Here is a 17,835-nt window from a genome sequence, read left to right as displayed (position 1 = left end):
AAATTTGCATATGGACTGTACCTTAGAAAATAGCACGGCGATGTGGAATTTCCTGAGTGTCATCACTGTATAGGGATTGCGTAGGAAAACGTCCTCATCCTTAAGAGAGAGTTGCTGAAATACACAGGGGAAAATAGCATGATGTCTGCAACGAACTCTGCAGTGGTTCAGAGGTGAAGTCAATAGAGCTAAATTAAATTCAGTGAAGTGCCCAGCCCAGGGCAGACCTCAGTAATCACCAGCCGCTACTCCATCCCGCCTCCAGCTGCCTTGGCCCTGCCCCCTCCGTAGAGGGCTGCTTTTCCTTCCAGCCCCTCCCCGAGCCCCCTTTCCCAGAGGAGGTGGCGGCAGGGAAGGCTCCAGAGAAGAGCAGGAATCAGGCTGCTGCCGTCGCCGAGACTCAAGGTTTCCCCAGACTCACGCTCCAGACAGCCCATCCCCGCCTTGGTCCGCACGCCCCGGCTCCGCATTCGTACAGATGTCCGTGGGCTGTCCCCACGCTTCCAGTTTGCTCTCGGTCCCCGTGGCCTGGAATGCCGTGCTTTCCTTTCTCGTCAGTAAGATCCAACTCCCCCTTCAAAGAAAGCCCACTTAAGTGCTCAGAGACCCTCCTCTCTCCCAGCCGAAGGAAGAGGTAGCCTTTCTTGAATGCCCCTTGTGCTGTTACTCCACTCTGCAACGCCTCGGTCATCCCGTCACTTCCATGAGCCCGGAAGCTCCCATTCACACGGACCAGGCCACAAACGCCCCTGTGTCTCTAGGATGTGCCGGTGCCCGAGCTGTAGGAGACACTCTGCACGTGTTTATTGACAGAAGTTTTGGTGCCAGCACGAATCTGCTGCCATTGTGGAGATAAATTAGATCCACGCTGGTATATTCATAGAATGGAATACTATGCAGGTGTCAAAAGAATGACATGGGTTGGTATGGAATAATCCAAGACGTGGTAATGACTGAAAGAAGCAAGGTGCACTATGTGAATGCAGTCAATGCCGTTTGTGTAAGGACAAAAAGTCTATACACTTGCGCTAGCGAAGGTGCCCCGGGAGGGGAACGGGGGGCTTGGGGGACGCTAGAGGAGGGAGAGATTTTGACTTTGTGCGCTGTGTATATGAATCTGTTTAACAGATTACATGATTTTTATTGACAATAGAGCACCCACTCTTTGGGGGAGGTTGACGGAACCCCAGGAGTTGGGTGCTGAGGAAAGAGGGGCAGAGCAGGCGGGTATCACCTGGGTAGGGGAGAGGTGTGGGCTGCCTGCCTGCGGCTCTCTCTGCAGGACCCTGACACGGAGCCCCCGGCAGTGGAGGGGTGAGCGGCCTCCCAGAATCCTCAGCGCCACAGGCTTCTCCCACACATGTGAGGTCCCGTCCTCTGGGCCCGCAGCGCCCCGTGCCACCCACTTCCATGCCTCTGCCGGCTTGTGCCTTGACTGGGGACGCCCTGCCTCCATGGTCACAGGCTGAGTCCTGCTTGGCTTTCAAGGCCCCTCTCAGCTCCTGCCTCTGCGACCGTGCTCCTCCAACCCCATCACGCTGTCTTGCTCCCTCGGCCCTCAATGTTCACTTCACAGCCCTCAGAGCCCAGTGGGCCCAACTGGGAGAGAAGGAGAAGGCGGGAAGGGCATCCAAAGAATTCTGCCCCACTGGCCTTTCTCAGGCCTAGGCCTCCTGCTGTCCAAGTCCTTCACCTGTTCCTGGGGCTGGGACAGAGGGGGCTGCCCCAAGCCCGGACTCCCCTCTCACCACCCAAGGACGGGGCACTGTGTGCCTCCTGGGGCCCCTTTGCACAGGGAAGGGACTGGAACATATATAATAGGATGCATGTGTTAAAGAAAAAGTTATTCTGACACGTGAAAATGGTTCAAACAGTGGGGAAGGAAGTTTTATTCAGGACCATTGCGATACGTGTCAAGGCCATCACAACAGCAGGGACGGACGGGGCTCGGCTCTGGATGCAGCAAAGACAGCTGGGGATTTGCAGCCCCCAAGCAGGAGGAGGGCTCAGAGGATGGAAAATTACCAAGAGGAGACAGCAAGGGTAGGGGGATTCCTCCTAAACCGACTTAGCAGGACTCCTGCTTAAACTGGGCCAGGTGGCCTAAGACAAGGCCTAGGGACAGGCCCAGTTGAAAAGAGGACTCAGAGGAGCTCGTCTGAAGTTTGGTCGAGGAGAGAGTCTTTATCACATGTTACGGGATCTTGGGAAAACTCCCCTTTCCAGGTGAGGAGCTGGAGGCTCAGAAGTAGTCGTTTGCCTGAGCTCTGCCCTGCTCCACCTCGCCCCCAGGAGGCTCAGCCCCAAAGCTCCTGCTACATCTCTCTGCCCCTTGCTCACAAGTATGGGTGAAAGGACCTGGGCTCTAGCCCCAGTGTTGCCACTGACTCATTGCTGTGTGACCCTGGTTAAGTCCAGTCCATCTCTGGGCCTCTTGACATGACCCAGGAACAAAGCCATGGGAATCCTCCGGCCAAGCCATGGGAGCTCATGGGAGCCGGGTGGTCCAGGCCTGGGCCGGCCAGGCAATAATTAGCTGAGAGCTCCAATGGAATGTTAAGTACCCAGCCCTGGAATGCAGCTCCCGCATCAACCCCCCCCCCCCCCCCCCCCGACCCTCATCAGACAGGCCCTGCCGTGAAGATAAAAATCAGGGTGGGCAGGCCCTGGGGACCCTGTCTTAGGAGCCCCCCTCCCAGGGAGCACATCTCTTTGGCCTCTCCCAGGATCTCCCCCCATTTAGAGCTCCCTCTCTCTTAGGGCTTTCCAGGTGCGGTCAGGAGCTCCTGAGGTGGCCCCCGTGCCGCTGCCCACTGTATGGACACGCTGTGCAGTGCCCTTTCCTTCAGTGTGGGCTAGCTCAGCGACTGCTGCCAACAAAGAGAATACAGCAAAATGATGGCATGTCGCTTCTGATTCTAGGTCACACACAGACCACGGCTTTCATCCTGGGCACCCTTTGCTCTCTCTGAGTGAAGCCAGCTGCCATGTTGTGAGCTGCCCAATAGAGAGGCCCATGCACCAAGGACCAGAGGGAGGCCTCTGGCCACCAGCCAGCGAGGCCAGCAAGGCCAGTGAGGAACAGAGGTCTGCGGTCCAGCAACCCACGAGACACCAACTCCTGCCAACAAGCACGTGAGTGAGCCTGGAAGCAGATCCGTCCCCCGTCAAGCTCAGATGACTGCAGTCCTGGCCAGCAGCTTGACTGCAGCCTGGGAGAGACCACGGGGCAGAGGGCCAGCCAGGCCATGCGCACACTCCTGACCCACGGAATCTGGAAGATAGCAAATGTGTGTTGTTTTAAGTTGCTGACTTTGGGGACAATTTGTTACACGGCTGTGGATAACTAATTCGACACATAAAAATCAAGTGGTTACAGGGTGCCTGGCGCCTTTCCCATCATTCTCTCCTCTGCCGTGCTTGGGAGTTCAGCCCATTTCACAGACATGGAAGCTGAGACTCAAGAGGTCCCGTGACTTGCTCAAGGGCATCTAGCTGGAGAGCTGTGAAGCCAGAACACAAGTCCAGGCTCTTTACCCACAAGCCCCAAGAAGACGGGGCATCCTACCCAAGACTTGTCAGGGCATTTCCACCTGCCTCATTCTTGAGCATCAAAGTCAGGCACATATTATGACTCCATTGGCCAGATGAGGAAACTGAGGCCCAGAGGGGAGACTGGCTTTTTTAAACTCATAACACATAAAGTCAGTGTTAGTTGCAAAGCCATGGTTGGAACCCAGAGTCCTGAGTTAGGCTCCAGATCTGTATTTACCACACCCCAGGCTGCCTCCCCACACCAGTCCTGCTCAGACAGAATCTCATGGAATGGGGATCAAAAGAAGGCAGACATGAGTGGTTCTCAGCCTGGGTTCCTCAGGCTCAGACCAGGGTAAGTGCCCACCAGGAGGGCACCTGTGCCATCCAAGGCCTATTCTTTGGGGCCTGAGACTTTGAGTCAGGGCCCTGCCCCGACTGAAGCCTAAATGGTCCTGGGGTCAGGAGATGGAGCTCATCCTCAGATGCCAGGACCACAGCCTGACTGTTCTCAGATACCCTGCATGGAGGAGGCAGGAGTCCCAGGCAGGACAAGATGGGCAAAGGGTCTCCCCTATGTGCTCGGCCAGCAGAGATCCGGTGCTCTGCTGTCTCCACTTCTAGTAACGACCTGGGAGTGCCAGATTTGGGGGTCTTGGGCCCAGGCAGAAAGATGGGCAACATCTGGTGAGAGCACTCACCAGATCCAGCTCCTGGTGCGTGGCTGGTCCAGATGCACTGAGAACCCTCTTCCTTCTCACATGACAGGGAGCCGTGTACGGGTAGGACTGCATGGCTCCTGCTGGGGCCTCACCCCAGGAGGACACTCAAGGGAGTCTGACGTGACTCCACTTCCACATTCCTGTCACCAGAATGCTTTAAAGTGAGAGCACCTCCCTCCAAAGACGGCCTCGTTCCCTCCTTCAGACCCAGGCCCCCCTCCCAGCAGTCATGTTGGGAGGTCACCGGCTGTCCCAGGCAGGAAGGACCATGTGGTTCACCTCGAGCTCCCAGGGCCAACCTCGTCAGTTTACACCTAAAGGCTCAGAGGCCCAGGGGACGGCACCTGACTTGCCCAAAGTCACGGAGCCTGGACCGCCAGGTCCGGGATTAGAACCAAGGTTTTCCAACTCTCAGTGCAGGGTGAGGGCCCTGGGCCAGTGCTTCTCAAACCTCCGCTTATATCAGAATCACTGGGGGGCTTGTGGAAACACAGGTAGCTGGGCCCCAACCCAGAGTTTCTGATGTAGGCCTGGGCGGGGCCTGAGAATCTGCATTTCTGACAAGTTCCAGGTGCTGATGCTGCTGGCGGACGACCACACTTTGAGAACCTCTCTGTCTCCCAAATCGCTCTCCTGATGGTTGCCCAAAGACAGACCAGGTCACTCTGCAGAGACCCTGCTTGCCTGACCGGGCACCGCCTCCTCTCAGGGAGCGCGGCATGGCTGAAAGAACCAGGAAGGGCAGGGCCCTGTCTCGTTCGTCTGTCAACCATTTGCCAGGCAGCTTCCATATCTGCTGACCCATAAAACCCACAGATGTAAATGACACACCCCAATTTCATAAGGAAACATTTTTTTAAAAAATTCATTTCTTTTATCATAACTGTACCAAAAGCTTCTCCTTTTGTTCAGGTAAATCGAGTATTACAGGCAGGAATATTTTTGTTAAGAAATGACCAATAGGAGTCAATGGGAAGTGAAATGATTCTCCCTGCCGTCTGTTTTGTGTTTCCACGCTTCGCCGCCAGGGGCTGGTGTATTTTTTTTTTGGCACTAAAGCTTCCATCCTCAAAGCTGATGCTTTGGATACCAGGTAACTGGTGGATCCGTGATACAGATGCAGATTCATATGTGGATGTGGATTCAGAGACAGATAGAGCTGCAGATACAGACACAGCTGAAGATGCAGAAGTGATGTTCCCTAAGGAGAAAGGACACACTTCCTCCCTCCCCTTCCCTCGGCCTAGAATGTGGATGCGGAGGGAGCCAACGTGGACACATCCAGATGGCAGAGCAACGAGGTGGACGGGGCCTGGGTGCCTAGACAGCCTCGTGGAGAAAGATCAACGTTCCAGTCCTGGGCAATCCTCCCGGGGTCGTCACGGGAGAGAGAAGCCAGCTCCACTCTGACATGGCTCTGACTAATACGTCACACACCATGGCCTCCAGCAGACAAAAAGCTCCTTGAGGGTAGGGACAGAGCTGCCCTCTTTCGCACCAGACCGCCCAGAACAGGGCCCCCCAGCACATTTCAGTTCTGGTCTGCCCTTCCTGGGCAGGTAACCTGGGGCCAATGTCCTCCCTGGCCTGTTTCCTCTTCTATAAAATGGGACTAAGAAACATTCTCCTAAGACCGTCATCAAGCCCAGTGAGATGTGTGTAAAACCTCAGCCCCGTGCTGGCACATAACCAGCCACATAAACGGTGCCTGTTATCAGCTATGAGTTTCCAGAAATCCGGTCCTGTCCCCTCCCCCCGCTTCAAACCATTGCTCCCTAGTTCCCTTAAGATAAAGTCTAAACCCCCTACTTTGACCTGTAAGACCCTTTATGCTCCAGTCCTGCCCACCTCCCTAGTCTTATCACTCATACTTTGAACAATACAGCCAGATGGGGTTGCTCTGGCCTCCCATCTTTCCCAGGGAGTTGGCTTAAGGTCAGAGGGAAAGGTAAGAAATATGCTTAGTCCAAACGACCCTTGAAGATCCCGTAAACTGCCCATAGGTACAGTACCCGGACCTAGTACCTCTCAGTAAGTCCAAAGCAATTTTCCTCCAGTGTAGAAACGGGTGGCTATATTTTCAGTTGAGCATAAAGTAGCTGGCTTGTGTTTAGGGGCCTCTTGGAAACAAAAGTATGTCTCTTTAATCACTGGAGTCACATTCTGAATTAAGAGTTCCTACGATGCTTCTCTACTGTATTTTCAGTCCTTGTGACGTGCGCTGTCCTCTTACCTCCAAGCCTTTGCACATGCTGTTCCTTCCACCCGTGATACCCTTCCTGCCTCCCGCTCCACTTGGCCTGACCAATCCTCACTCCTCTTCCAGGCCTCTGTGCAGGTGCCACCTCCTGGAGGAAGCCTTCCCTGGCTACCTCCCACCCCTTCTTCTCCTGGCAAGCATAGTCCCCCGAACCTCCTAGCCCCGGGCAGCCCTTCCCTCGCTGGGCCTCATTGCGTCTCTGCTCGTCGGTCTTTCCTACCGAGTCCTTCCTTCTCTTTCGTTCAGCGCTCAGTCCCAGCGCCTAGCACGGAATTTGGCGCACGAGAAGTGCCCAGAGAAGTGCCCAAAGAAGTGCTTGGAATGAATGCACCAGGAGTGAACGGCGGGGACGGTCAGAGATGCCGCCGCTTCCGCCGCCGGCCTCCCGGGCAGGGGGGACGGGGAGGGCAGGAAGGGGCCGGGGAGCGCGGCGGGGGCCTCTCCTTCCCCAGCCTCCTCCCAGACCCTTCCCTGCCCAACAGGGCGCCACTGGCCTGTCCCACACCCTCTCTGCCGCCTGCCCAGTGACCTAATTATTGTTTTTTCTTCCAGCCCCGCGGAGGGGAAAACAGAAATTCCTGGTGGATGACACAGGCCCGGCGGCCGCCGGAGAGCCGAGCACGGGACCGGCTGCGCCCCGCCCGCCGCCCGCGGGGCCCGCGCGTCCTCGGCTGAGCGCAGAGCGGCCGGCGGCCGGGAAGTCGCGGTGCACGCGGATGGGGAGCCCGCCGTCCCGAGCGCCCGCGGCCGGGAACAGAGCCGGGGACGGAGCCAGGCCGCGCGGGCCGGGGGCCGGAGGCGCCAGGCGAGGGTCCGGACCCGGCCCAGGGTTCGGCCGCACAGCCCAGCGGCAGGGGCTCGGGCCGGGGCACCCCTGCCCCTTTCTGGGCCCCGCGCCCACTCCAAAAAGGAGCGCTGGGCCTGGAGCCAGACGGCCTCGGGGTCACGTGCCCCGACCCTGGGGGACCATCCGTGGGTCCTTGATGCTGGAGGAGCCTCAAGTGCCCCTCCGTGAAACGGGTTAACAGCATCTCCGCAGGCAGTGAGGCGCGCGTGGGTCGCCCCTCTCCTCCGGGCCTGGCAGCTGACGGATGCTCCGTTTCTTTCACTTCTTAGGGAAAAGGGCCCTCAGTCGTTCACGGCTTCCCGCAGCGAATGATGGCTGAACGCCTGCTGTGCCAGGCACTGTGTTAGGCCTTGGGGTTACAGCATGAAGACAGACACGGTCTCACATTCTGAGGGGAGACAAGCAATAAGCAAACGGTAAACGAGTCAGTGGCACAGAGGGTGCTTCAGATGGTGACAGGCGTCATGGAGAAGAATAAAGGGGTGAGGAGAGTGGGAGGAGTTCTGTTTTAGACTCAGCATCCTGGGAGGAAGGTCTTCATGCAGGGCCCTGGGAGCTGAGGCCTGAGTGAAGTGTGGGCGTGAGCAGGGCAGTGACCTAGGGGAAGGCTTTTGGACAGAGCAAACAGCAGGTGCAAAGGCCCTGCCTCCCCCACTACCCCTGGCTGGCAGAATTACTGTTTCAGGCTCCTGGTCTCCAGAAGTACCGACCACTCCCCTTTCTCCACCAATCCACAGGAAGGAAGCCTGAAGAGCAGATCTGGAGTCAGAGCCTGGCCCTGCTACTCAGTAGCTGTGTGACTTTGCACAAGTCACTTAACCTCTCTGAGTGGTAGTTCTTCCATCTATCACATGGGGAGGATAATGATATGTTCTTTACAGGTTTGTATGAGACTTCAATGAGGTGACACTGACACACTGACGTGTTGCAAGCCCAGGCTTGGGCATACTTACATGCTCAAATGAATGGTCTGTGGGATCCCTAGGAAGCCCTCAGTTTCTACATCTGAAAATTGGGTCTCTTTCTGACTTGGAGTGAAAAGTGGCCTTACGTTTCCCCCGTCTTAGTGCTGATGAGGAGACAAGTAGAACGGTGAGCAGCTTGAACAAACTCTCGGAGACGAGGCCCAACTGTGGTCTGGTGTTGGTCACCCCTGGGAGTCTGAGCCCTGTTTATAGAAGAGAGGGAAGCAGTAGGACAGACAGCCACCCCGCCCCCACGCTGCACTGTCCAATCTCAGCCAGGCATTGGGGGGTTCAGAGAGGAGCCTCCAGCAAGCCCAGGGCAGGGCAAAGGCGTGACACTGCCGCAGCTCACCTTTCGTTTCCTCACCTCTTCCCTCAGCTCCCTCCCTTCCTCCCCCGTTAAACTTGCTCATCCTCAGGAAAGGACAGGAGGTCATTCACTTCACCCAGCAGAGAATCTCAGTCCTTAGAGATGGTTCCACCATACTCCCTCATTTGACATATGGGAGTGTGAAGCCCAGAGAGGGCAGGACTTTGTCAGACAACACACAGTTGTTCTGGGGTATGAGACTTCATGCCGGCATGAACTAGGGCTGTTTCTTCACTGTCCTTCATGGCCAAGTCCCACCCATTTTACAGAAGGAAGAAACTGAGGCCCAGAGCTGTAACGTGAAGCAGCAAAGGCTCTCAGGCCAGCAAGTAGCAGTGGGGAATGAAGAATATATGCTAGGCAGGGGTGGAGGGGAGGCAGAAACTTCCCAGACCCCTCAAATCATTCCCAGCCCCGCCTGTTTTGAAGATGATCTCTAAGCCCCCACAAGGGTAAAGGCATACGGGGAGGTGTGTGGCCATCGGTTCCCCCTCACTCGGGAGCCCTAAATTCCCCCCATCCTAAAGGGCCAGCCCAGCAGCGTCCAGATGCACACTGGCGCCCTTGCCCGTCTCGCTCCCCTCCGAGCTGGCTGTGATAGCTGAGTCATGGCCACGCCTGGAGGCCACCATGTTCAAGCTGGGCCCTGCCACCCCATGCCCAGCGGCTCTAGACCAATGCCGTGGTGCAGCTTAGTCTCAGGACTTGGACATCAGCAGCCAGTCTGGCAACAAAAGCCCCTCCTGGCCTGGGACTTTTGCCACTAGCTGCTCCAAGGGGTTGCTTTTCGTTCGTTCATTCATTCATTCATCCAACAAGTATTTCTGGAGAGCCTATCAGGTGCCAGGCACCGTTGCACACCTTGACGGTGGAGCACTGAACAAGATGGGGAGGCCCACCCTCCAGGGTTCTCGTTCTAGGTGGGGGACAGGCAGTAAACAAACAGACACAAAATGTCCCGTCAGACGGAGGTAAAAGGGGGAGGGGACAGCACGGGATAGGGGTGCTCTTTTAGATTGGGTAGTTGAGCAGAGGCCACCCCAAAGTGGAGGATGCACCCTGTGAGTGTCTGGGGCAGGAGAGGCTTGGAAAGAGGGAGCTGAAGGTGGAAGGCGGGGAGCAGGCATGTGCTCAGCATCCTTGGGGGATGTCGAAGAAGACAGTGGGGCTGGAGCGAGTGGGGAGAGAGGGAGGACATGAGACTGGAGAGCGAGGGCCCAGCCTGGCTGTGCCCTGTGTGGTTCTGAGTGCCCCACTCGTTCTGCGTCACCCTCGGGTGAAGCTGTGCCCTCCCGAGGTGGCCTGGACATCCCTAGAAGCCAACTACAGAGCAGGCTGTCTGGGACACCCCTTAGCTTCCGCTCTCTTTTGGCTCCCTCCACCCTTGCACCCCCTTTACCTGCTCTAAAAAGCAGGATTAAAAAGATGGACAAGGAAGCTGGCCTTCCCCAAGAAGACTTTGGTGTCGGAAATTTCTGGATTCCAGACCAGGCTCACCTACGTAGTAACTGCGTGAGCTTGGCTGAGCTACTTAAACTCTCTGAACCTCTGTCTCCATATCTGTACAATGGGCTATGCATTCCTACTGCCTAAATAGCTGTGACAGCTCAGCATCCACCTGCCCTCACCCAGGAGGGCCCTCCGAGGTCCACAGCCAAGGGAGATGAATGCTCACGTCCCAAAGGCAACTTGTCAGTCACAATAGCCCCCAAATGGAATCAACGCTGACGTCCATCAGCAGAAGAATGGCTGGATAAGGCATGGCACCGTCGTGCAGCGGAGTAATACCCAGCCACGACATAAACTACAAGACTGATGGATGGACGCACTGACGTGGGTGAATCTGATGTGTTGTCGAGTGAAAGCAGCCAGGAACTGGCACGTGTCATTCCATTCATAAGAAGTCCAAGAACAGGTGAAGCTAATCTGTGGTGACAGCAGTTACCCTCAGGGGTGCTGACTGGGCGAGGCTGGAGGGAAGTTTTCTGTATCGCGATCTGGTTGGTGTCACATGGGTTTATATGTGTGTAAAAGTTAACAAGCGGAGATCTCTGCGGGTCGTGCTATGCGTCTTATACCTCAATGAAAAGGTCAAAAGGAGAAGAAGCGTCCTGGCTGGAGAGCTGGCGAAGAGTAAATGAGATGGAGAGCGTGGATGTGCCTGTCCCAGAACAGGACTCGGGGACGTTCCAGCTTCCCCAGTGCCACCCTGAGGGACAGGAGCACCCTCCAGCACACAGGCCCCTCCCATCCTGTCCCGCCGTGGACTGCCAGGGACCGTCATGGACGGAGCATGAGCCAGGGTCAGATGATGCCGTGCTGTTGGGACTGAGGGATGGAATGGGACCGCGGCTTTTTTTTTCCCCCTTTTTGTTGTTTGTTTTATTTTTTCTGTTGCTTTGCTTTGTGATGAGAAAATTATAGTCTTTATCACTAGATGTGACAACTCGCTGGCACTCAGGTCCCCCTGGAGTAGGGAGCGCTCAGCTTTCCCAGCCTGGGGCCTATGAGATGGCATTGAGAGGAGCCCCTCTCTTTGCAGATGGGCAAGATGCCTCAGAGAGAGGCTTGAGGACCCCAAGATCACCCAGCAGTGGAGCGGCAAAGCCCCACCCCCACCTGCCACTGACCCATGTCCACAATGCCCCCAGGATCAACTGGCTGGGGACAGCTGTACAACTCCTACCTTTCCACACTCTTCCGAAGTCATTGTCCCAAGCCCTGAGAGGGGAGTGACTTCCCGAAGGCCACACAGGAAGTCGGCCACAGAGCCCAGCAAGACTGTGGTTAGGGGAGGGCGAGAGGCTGAAGGCCTGGCCTGCCTGGGCCACCATCCAAGCTTCCCCCTCATGCCCATGGGGGCAGGGCCCCTCCTGAGCAAAGGCCGGGGTGAGTGTTGCCTCCCACTCTGAAGAGTATCAGTGTGGGGAGTACTTTTATTATCAACTCAGCTCGAGGGGTGGGCTGCTCGGCCAGGTAGGTACATGGTGAACCGTCACCCCCTCCTGTCTCGCTCAGGACACCACGGGGCCCGGCTTCAGAAGAGCTGATTCTCTGGGCTGGGCAAAGGTGCCTTCCAGCTCCCGCAGCAGACTGGGCCTCCCCCAGGGCAGGGCTGTGCCGCCTCCATCACGCCACAGACTCCTTGCTCCTGGGCACCTCGGCTCTCCATTCACCAGCCCTTTGGCCCTGAGTCTCACTCTAGGAGCCCCCAGGCTGACTAGGTGTCCCTCCGTGCACCTCCCACTCCAGGCCAGCCCCCTCGGAAGGCCTGGCATGGAGGCCTGGGTGAGGTCCGTGTGGGATGGACCTTCCAGTGCCCTCTGCCTGGAAGCTCCTGCGGCCGTGGGCCATGCCTTATTTGTTCCTGGGTCCCTTACCCATCATAGAGCCTGGCATAGAGTGGGCTCTTGTGACATGAAGGAGGTGACTGGGGAGGTCATTTGAGGGCTGTAGGAAGAGATTCCAGGCCCTCCTACCCCACCCCCCAAGTCCCCAGGACCGCAGTCTGGAATTCCATTGAGAGCAGCGCACTTCCTGACATTCTCTTCATGGGAATCAATCAGGGGATTAGTTTATTTCACTCTCGGGCCCAGAGGCCTTAGGAACTTTTGAGGGTTGGACTGAAGACCTGGGTGGGGAGGGGTCTGCCAGCCTGTTGCTCAGCCTCTGGCAGAGAAGGGCTCCGACTCCAGGGAGGGGCTGAACTCTGGAGCCAGGCTTGGGCTGCAGGGGCCCTTGGGGCCGGCGGGAACAGTGGGGCCTGTCTGGGAGGGAGCCTCTGACAGACGCTTTATCAGGCCCTGTCGCCGGCCTTATCTGTGGCTTCTCAGCAAAGAAGGAGCCACAGTCCTCTGCCGCGCTCAGACCACTCCAGGCCTGGAACAAAGCAGCCGAGTCAGCTGGCGGCCCCATGGCTCTACCGTCAGACCCACGGGCTCCACAGCCCCGCAGCCCACGTGGAGTGTTCAGGGGGGTGACCGGCCCAGGCTGGCGACGGCCCGTCTGCTGGGACTCCCCTGCCAAGTGCCCGCCGCCACAGGGACCACCTCCCTGAGGCCTGTCTGCAGAATGGGGATGAGGCACGAGGTCACCCCAGCCCCTCCAGGGCCCGGCTGAAATGTCAGCCACAAAGGACAGGACACAGAGGGGCCTGTCCAGGAACAAGGGCCAAGTGTTGGTGTGGGATGAGGGCTGGGGCCGGGCTGGTCAAATGTTTACTTGGAATGGCTCGAGTAGGCACCCTCGGGCCACGGGGGCAGCTGGCGCCTGGCATGGGGCCCCTCTACCCACCACCGCGGGGCATTGCAAAGATTCAGACCTCTCCCAGCTGGGCCCAAATCCAAAAGGACTCAGAGGGGACTGCCAGTCAAAGCCGTGGCAGGGTCCCTCCCTCCCGGTCCCTGCTCACCGTTAGAGGGAGAAGGAGCTGGGGGGACTGTTTCCATCTCATTCTGGAAGCACCTGCTTCTCTGGCTCCCTGCAGGGCTGCCATGAATGGTTGGGAAGGTTGTGCACCACAAAAGGCACGTTGCCACCGAAGCGAGTGGGCCTGAAATCCTTGCACCTGGGCGAGGCGGTGCATCAGCCCAAAGGATGATTTTTGCAACTGCCTGCTAGGAGGGGGCACCTTGGTGTGCTGGGCGCTGGGAGTGTTAAGATGACAACGTGGTTCCTTTGGTATGAGCTTGTAGTCTTTTAAGGATAGGTTGCCTAGTTGAATTTGAACTCAGATAAACAATGGCAGATTTCTTTTGAAAGTATAACTGTGTCCCAATATTGCAATATTGCACCTTCGGAGTGTCAGGAGGGGTGGCTGAGTCTGGTCAAGTCAGACCTCCCTCACACCCTCCAGCACCTAGGGGCCTAGGGGTCATGGAGGAGACTGTAGGCGGCTGGAGAGGCAGGTGCGTGTGGCTCAGAGCAGCCTGAGAGGTAACAGGGATGGGACAGAGTGTGGGCTTGGGGGCCGGGGTACTCTGAGCCGGATGGGGCCACTGGAGGGTTTGAGCGCGCACGCTGACGGTGTGACAGGCCCCCTCTGGTGGCCATGTTGAGAATAGGCTGGAGGGGCCCGGCCCAAGCAGGCAGGCCTGGGAGGTTTTCTGCAGGCATCCAGGCCAGAGGACCAGAGCACGGAGCTGGAGAGAAACGGCTGATTCTGGCCGTATGAACTTTGTATAATGGAAATCGCCAAACATGTACAAAAATAGAATAGCACAAGGAGCTCCCACGGCCCCATCATCCGCTTCAACCATCATCAGCTCGTGGCCAATTTTGTTTCAAGGACATCTTTCCCCCCTCCCGGCAGCTGGATGATTTTGAAGCAAATCCCAGCTATATTAATTCATCCATAAATATGTCAGAGTGAATCACTAAAAGATAAGGCCTGGATATATGTTGAAGCAGGAGCCACCAGGAATTGTCCCAAAGACCTCCAGCAGCTATTTGGAGAGAGGGGCCCTGACTCCACGAGCCCACTGCTGTGCAGTTAGCTTCCCATCTTAGGGCCATCCCTCCTAAAGCTTTCTAGTGTTTTCCTCCCAGGCTCCCTCTCTCCTACCCTCCTGTCTGCACACTCTCCTAGCGGGATGCTCCCCAGGCTGGGGCCTCGGGGTGCTGGCACTGACTGCCCGCCTTCTCCAGACCTCACAGCGGCCCAAAGCCTCTCCTCTGTTTGCCTCTGTTTGTCTAGCGTCCTGAGAACAGGACTATGCGGTGTGGCCACAGCAGCTCCTCAGGCCTTGGAGACAATCGCTCCCTGGGATCTCAGGAAATGCAGGCGCCCTGGGCGAAGGCGAGGGAAGAAGGCAGGAGTCACAGATGAGGTCCAGGGACGCACATTGAGACGTAGAAGCCCTAGTAAGTGCAGGGAGGCCCTTGGCTTTCCAGGGGGCCACCCCCTCCAGGAAACAACCTGGCTCTGCTTCTAATTTCCTGGGAGCCTTTGGCTCCGTCCCTTCCCCTTTCTGGGCCTGGTCATGCCGGGCTTCTCCCTTCTCCCCTTCTCTCAGATTCTGCACCCGCAAAGTCTCTGGGATGGGAGGAGCTGAGGGGCTAGCTGGAGTTGGGGAGAGGCAGCTGGGAACATTCTGACCAGCCACGCACGCACACTGAACCCCATGATGCAGGCATAGTGTCCCTGCTTTACAGAAGAGGAAAGCGAGGTATGGAGAAGTGAAGACACTTGACTAGGGTCCGCTCGTTTGTAGGTAGCATGACCAGGACTTGAGTCCAAGGCGAAATGCTCGGCGGTAGTGCCCAGGTGCCTCCATAGTTCTTGAGGCCCCATCCCGGGCAGGGCCCTCCTCAGCAGGCCCAGGCCTGCCAGGGCAGGACAGCTCTGCAGTGGGGAAGACGGGGTTGAAACCAGAGATCTCTGACTCCATGTGCACCTTCCACTACACTGCAAGAACTGGCTTAGAACAGTAACGTGTGTCATGACCCAATGCCATTGGTTGTCTGGCTCAGGCATCCTTTTTCTGCAAATAACTCCTCTGTCTTGTTTCATGCACGTGATCACACTTGATCTTTCTAATGACCATCGGAAGCGGGTATGACGCCCATTCGGCTCTTACAGGTGAAGTACCACACGTGCCCCCGGGGAGGCTGTGTTTGGAAACATCCTGAATCTTCTCCCAGGTTTGGGTTGCTCCCTTGAGCAGCCATGGATACTTACGTTCTTCTAGCGCCCCCTACAGCCCTTCAATGATGTTGAATCACCCTGCTGGGTCATTCAGAAAGTTTTTCTTGAACAGTTTTCTTTCCCTTTTTAATCTAATACCTCCCTCAGCTGCCACATCTGGGCCTGCCCCTCACAAGTTTGGACCCACCTTGTCCCTCTCACTCCACATATCTAGCTATAGTTACAACACGTTTGCCTCTGCAACTCTGTCTTCAAGAAACTAGGGTACTATTATAAAGGCTCCACAAATTGGGGAGGTTGTCAAGCTGGGGAGCCACAAGCAGGAGTCCGGGGTTCGCCAGCCTGGGAACGATTTGGGGTGAGGTCTGTGTTCCCCCATCAGGTTAGACTAAGGGTCTTCCAGGGAAGGAACTGTGTCCCCCACTGGGATAATACCCTTCAGAGCAAGGGCTCTGCCCTCTGCCCACCAGTCAACAGGCATCAGCAATTACCGCCTCAAGGCCTGTCTCAGTTCATCACCCCTCCCCCACAATGACTAAATTTTTACAACTTGTTTGTTTTACAACTTGTTTGTTTGACTCAGGATGCAAATAAGGTGCACCCAGTGTGTTGGTTTATGTTATGTTATATTATGGTTACGTTACATAAAGACAATGTTTACGTGTCTTTGCGTTACTCTGCTTGAGTGGATATTATGCTTCATTGTTAAGTAATGTGAAAACACTGTAGAAACTCTGCTTGGAGGTCGTTCAGAAGAGCCCTTCTCTTTGTGGTTCTAGCAGTAACTCAAGGCTGAGATTTATTGGCTTCATTTTGCTTTCAGGTTTTGTGAATTTATTGGAAAATTTTAGATTTTGTTTAAGATTCCAAAGTCTATCATACAAAATAAAGTATACTTAGAAAGGTCTAACTTTTATTTGGGTCCTCCTCATCCAATTCCCCCTTCCCGTAACTGTTCATTGAAAAAACTACGCTTTATCCTTACATCGATTTATATATATGTGTACACACATACGTGTGCGTGCATCTATTGCGGACAGACATATACACGCATATATTCGTATCTGTCCCTTCTTCTCCCAGATGAGTGCTCACACACGGTCACACCTCTCTCCTTCTTGCTTCATTCGTGGGGCATCTTGCCCATGATCTCGCCCCCAGCAGTCTGTCAAGATCTTTCCGTTCCTTATTCTTCTTCACAGCAAGTCCTCCACGGTGCCGACAACCACGGTCCCCTTCCGATAGACGTCTTCCCTGTTTCCGGTCTTTTGCTATCACAAATAGAGTTGCAATGACAAGCCTGTGCCTACGTCCTTGGATACACCTGCTGGAGCAGATTCCCAGCAAGGGCACTCGTGGGTCGCAGGTCGAATACACACATGTAGTTTCCCAGCTTCGGCCAGATTCCCCTGCAAAAGGATTGCACGGTTCCGCGTTCCCAGCGCCTGCACAGGAAAGTGCCCGCTGCTCCGCAGAACGTGTCCCAGTCTGCAGGACTTCTGCCCATCTGAGAGGTAGGAAATGGTACCTTCAAGAGTTTCAGTTTGCATTTCTTTTATTTGAACGATGTTGATCCTATTTTCCTACCGTTATGAGCCATTTGCATTTCTTTTTCTGTGAATTGTCTGGTAACATTTTTAGCTTATTTTCCTAGAAGGTTGTTGGTTTATTCTTTCTCGACTTTTAGGAGAGTTCTTAATAAATTTGAGACATTAATCCCTTGTCTATGATAAAAGTTCAGGTATTTTCCCCATTTGGTCATTTGTCTTCTTTCTTTCTTTGTTCATTCATCCATTCATTCATTCATTCATCAGTCAAGCTTCTGAGCCCTCCAGGACCACCCTCTCCCAGGCTTCTAGAGGCAAACACCTGCTGTCCTAAAAAAACTCTCAGCCAAGGGGTCTGCCCAGCAAAGCTTGCTCACTCTGTCACTGTCACCATCACGGCTGTGATTAGTCTGGGGGTGGGAGTAGAACACCCTCCCTGATGCCCCCCAGAACTCCCATGAACAGAGAGTTCATTACAGCGTGATGCATAATAGAATAAAGCTAGAATGTAAATGTCCACAATTAGGAAATACAGTGATAACAATAACGACCATGTTAACACTCACTGAGTGCTTACCGCGCACGTAATCACACCTAACCCTCACAAGGAACTCACAAGGAGGCCCTTCCTGTCTGCATTTCACAGAGGCGGACAGTGAGGCACAGAGAGGGTAAGCGGTGGGGCTGGCATATGATGCGTTCATTTCATGGCACATTAAACCATCATTTAAAATTATGATGATGTGCCGACATTTAATACCATGCGGAAATAGGTACATTATAATGTTAAGGGTGTGTGTGTGTATGAATAGAATAGACAATCTTCCTCAAGGAAAAAGAGAAAGATTGGCACAGATGTTAGCTCAGGGCTGATCTTCCTCACAAATAAATAAATAAGAAACAAACAGGAGTGTGCTTTTTGCCATAACATGCAGTGCTTCTGC

At 55.3% G+C, this 17,835-nt stretch overlaps 1 long non-coding RNA gene across 1 annotated transcript; it reads left to right on the top strand.

The window, feature by feature from the left end:
- The first annotated feature begins 2,926 nt into the window (after positions 1-2,926).
- LOC138924673 (uncharacterized) lies at positions 2,927-11,806 on the top strand. Its single transcript, XR_011439730.1, has 3 exons — positions 2,927-5,726; positions 7,069-7,779; positions 8,101-11,806. It is a non-coding gene; the product is annotated as an uncharacterized lncRNA (long non-coding RNA).
- Positions 11,807-17,835: the final 6,029 nt, after the last annotated feature.

Source organism: Equus caballus, chromosome 1 (assembly GCF_041296265.1).
Source record: "Equus caballus isolate H_3958 breed thoroughbred chromosome 1, TB-T2T, whole genome shotgun sequence".
Lineage (NCBI taxonomy): Eukaryota > Metazoa > Chordata > Mammalia > Perissodactyla > Equidae > Equus > Equus caballus.
The sequence above is the reverse complement of the archived record's forward strand: the minus strand, read 5'-3'. Positions and strand labels throughout refer to the sequence as shown.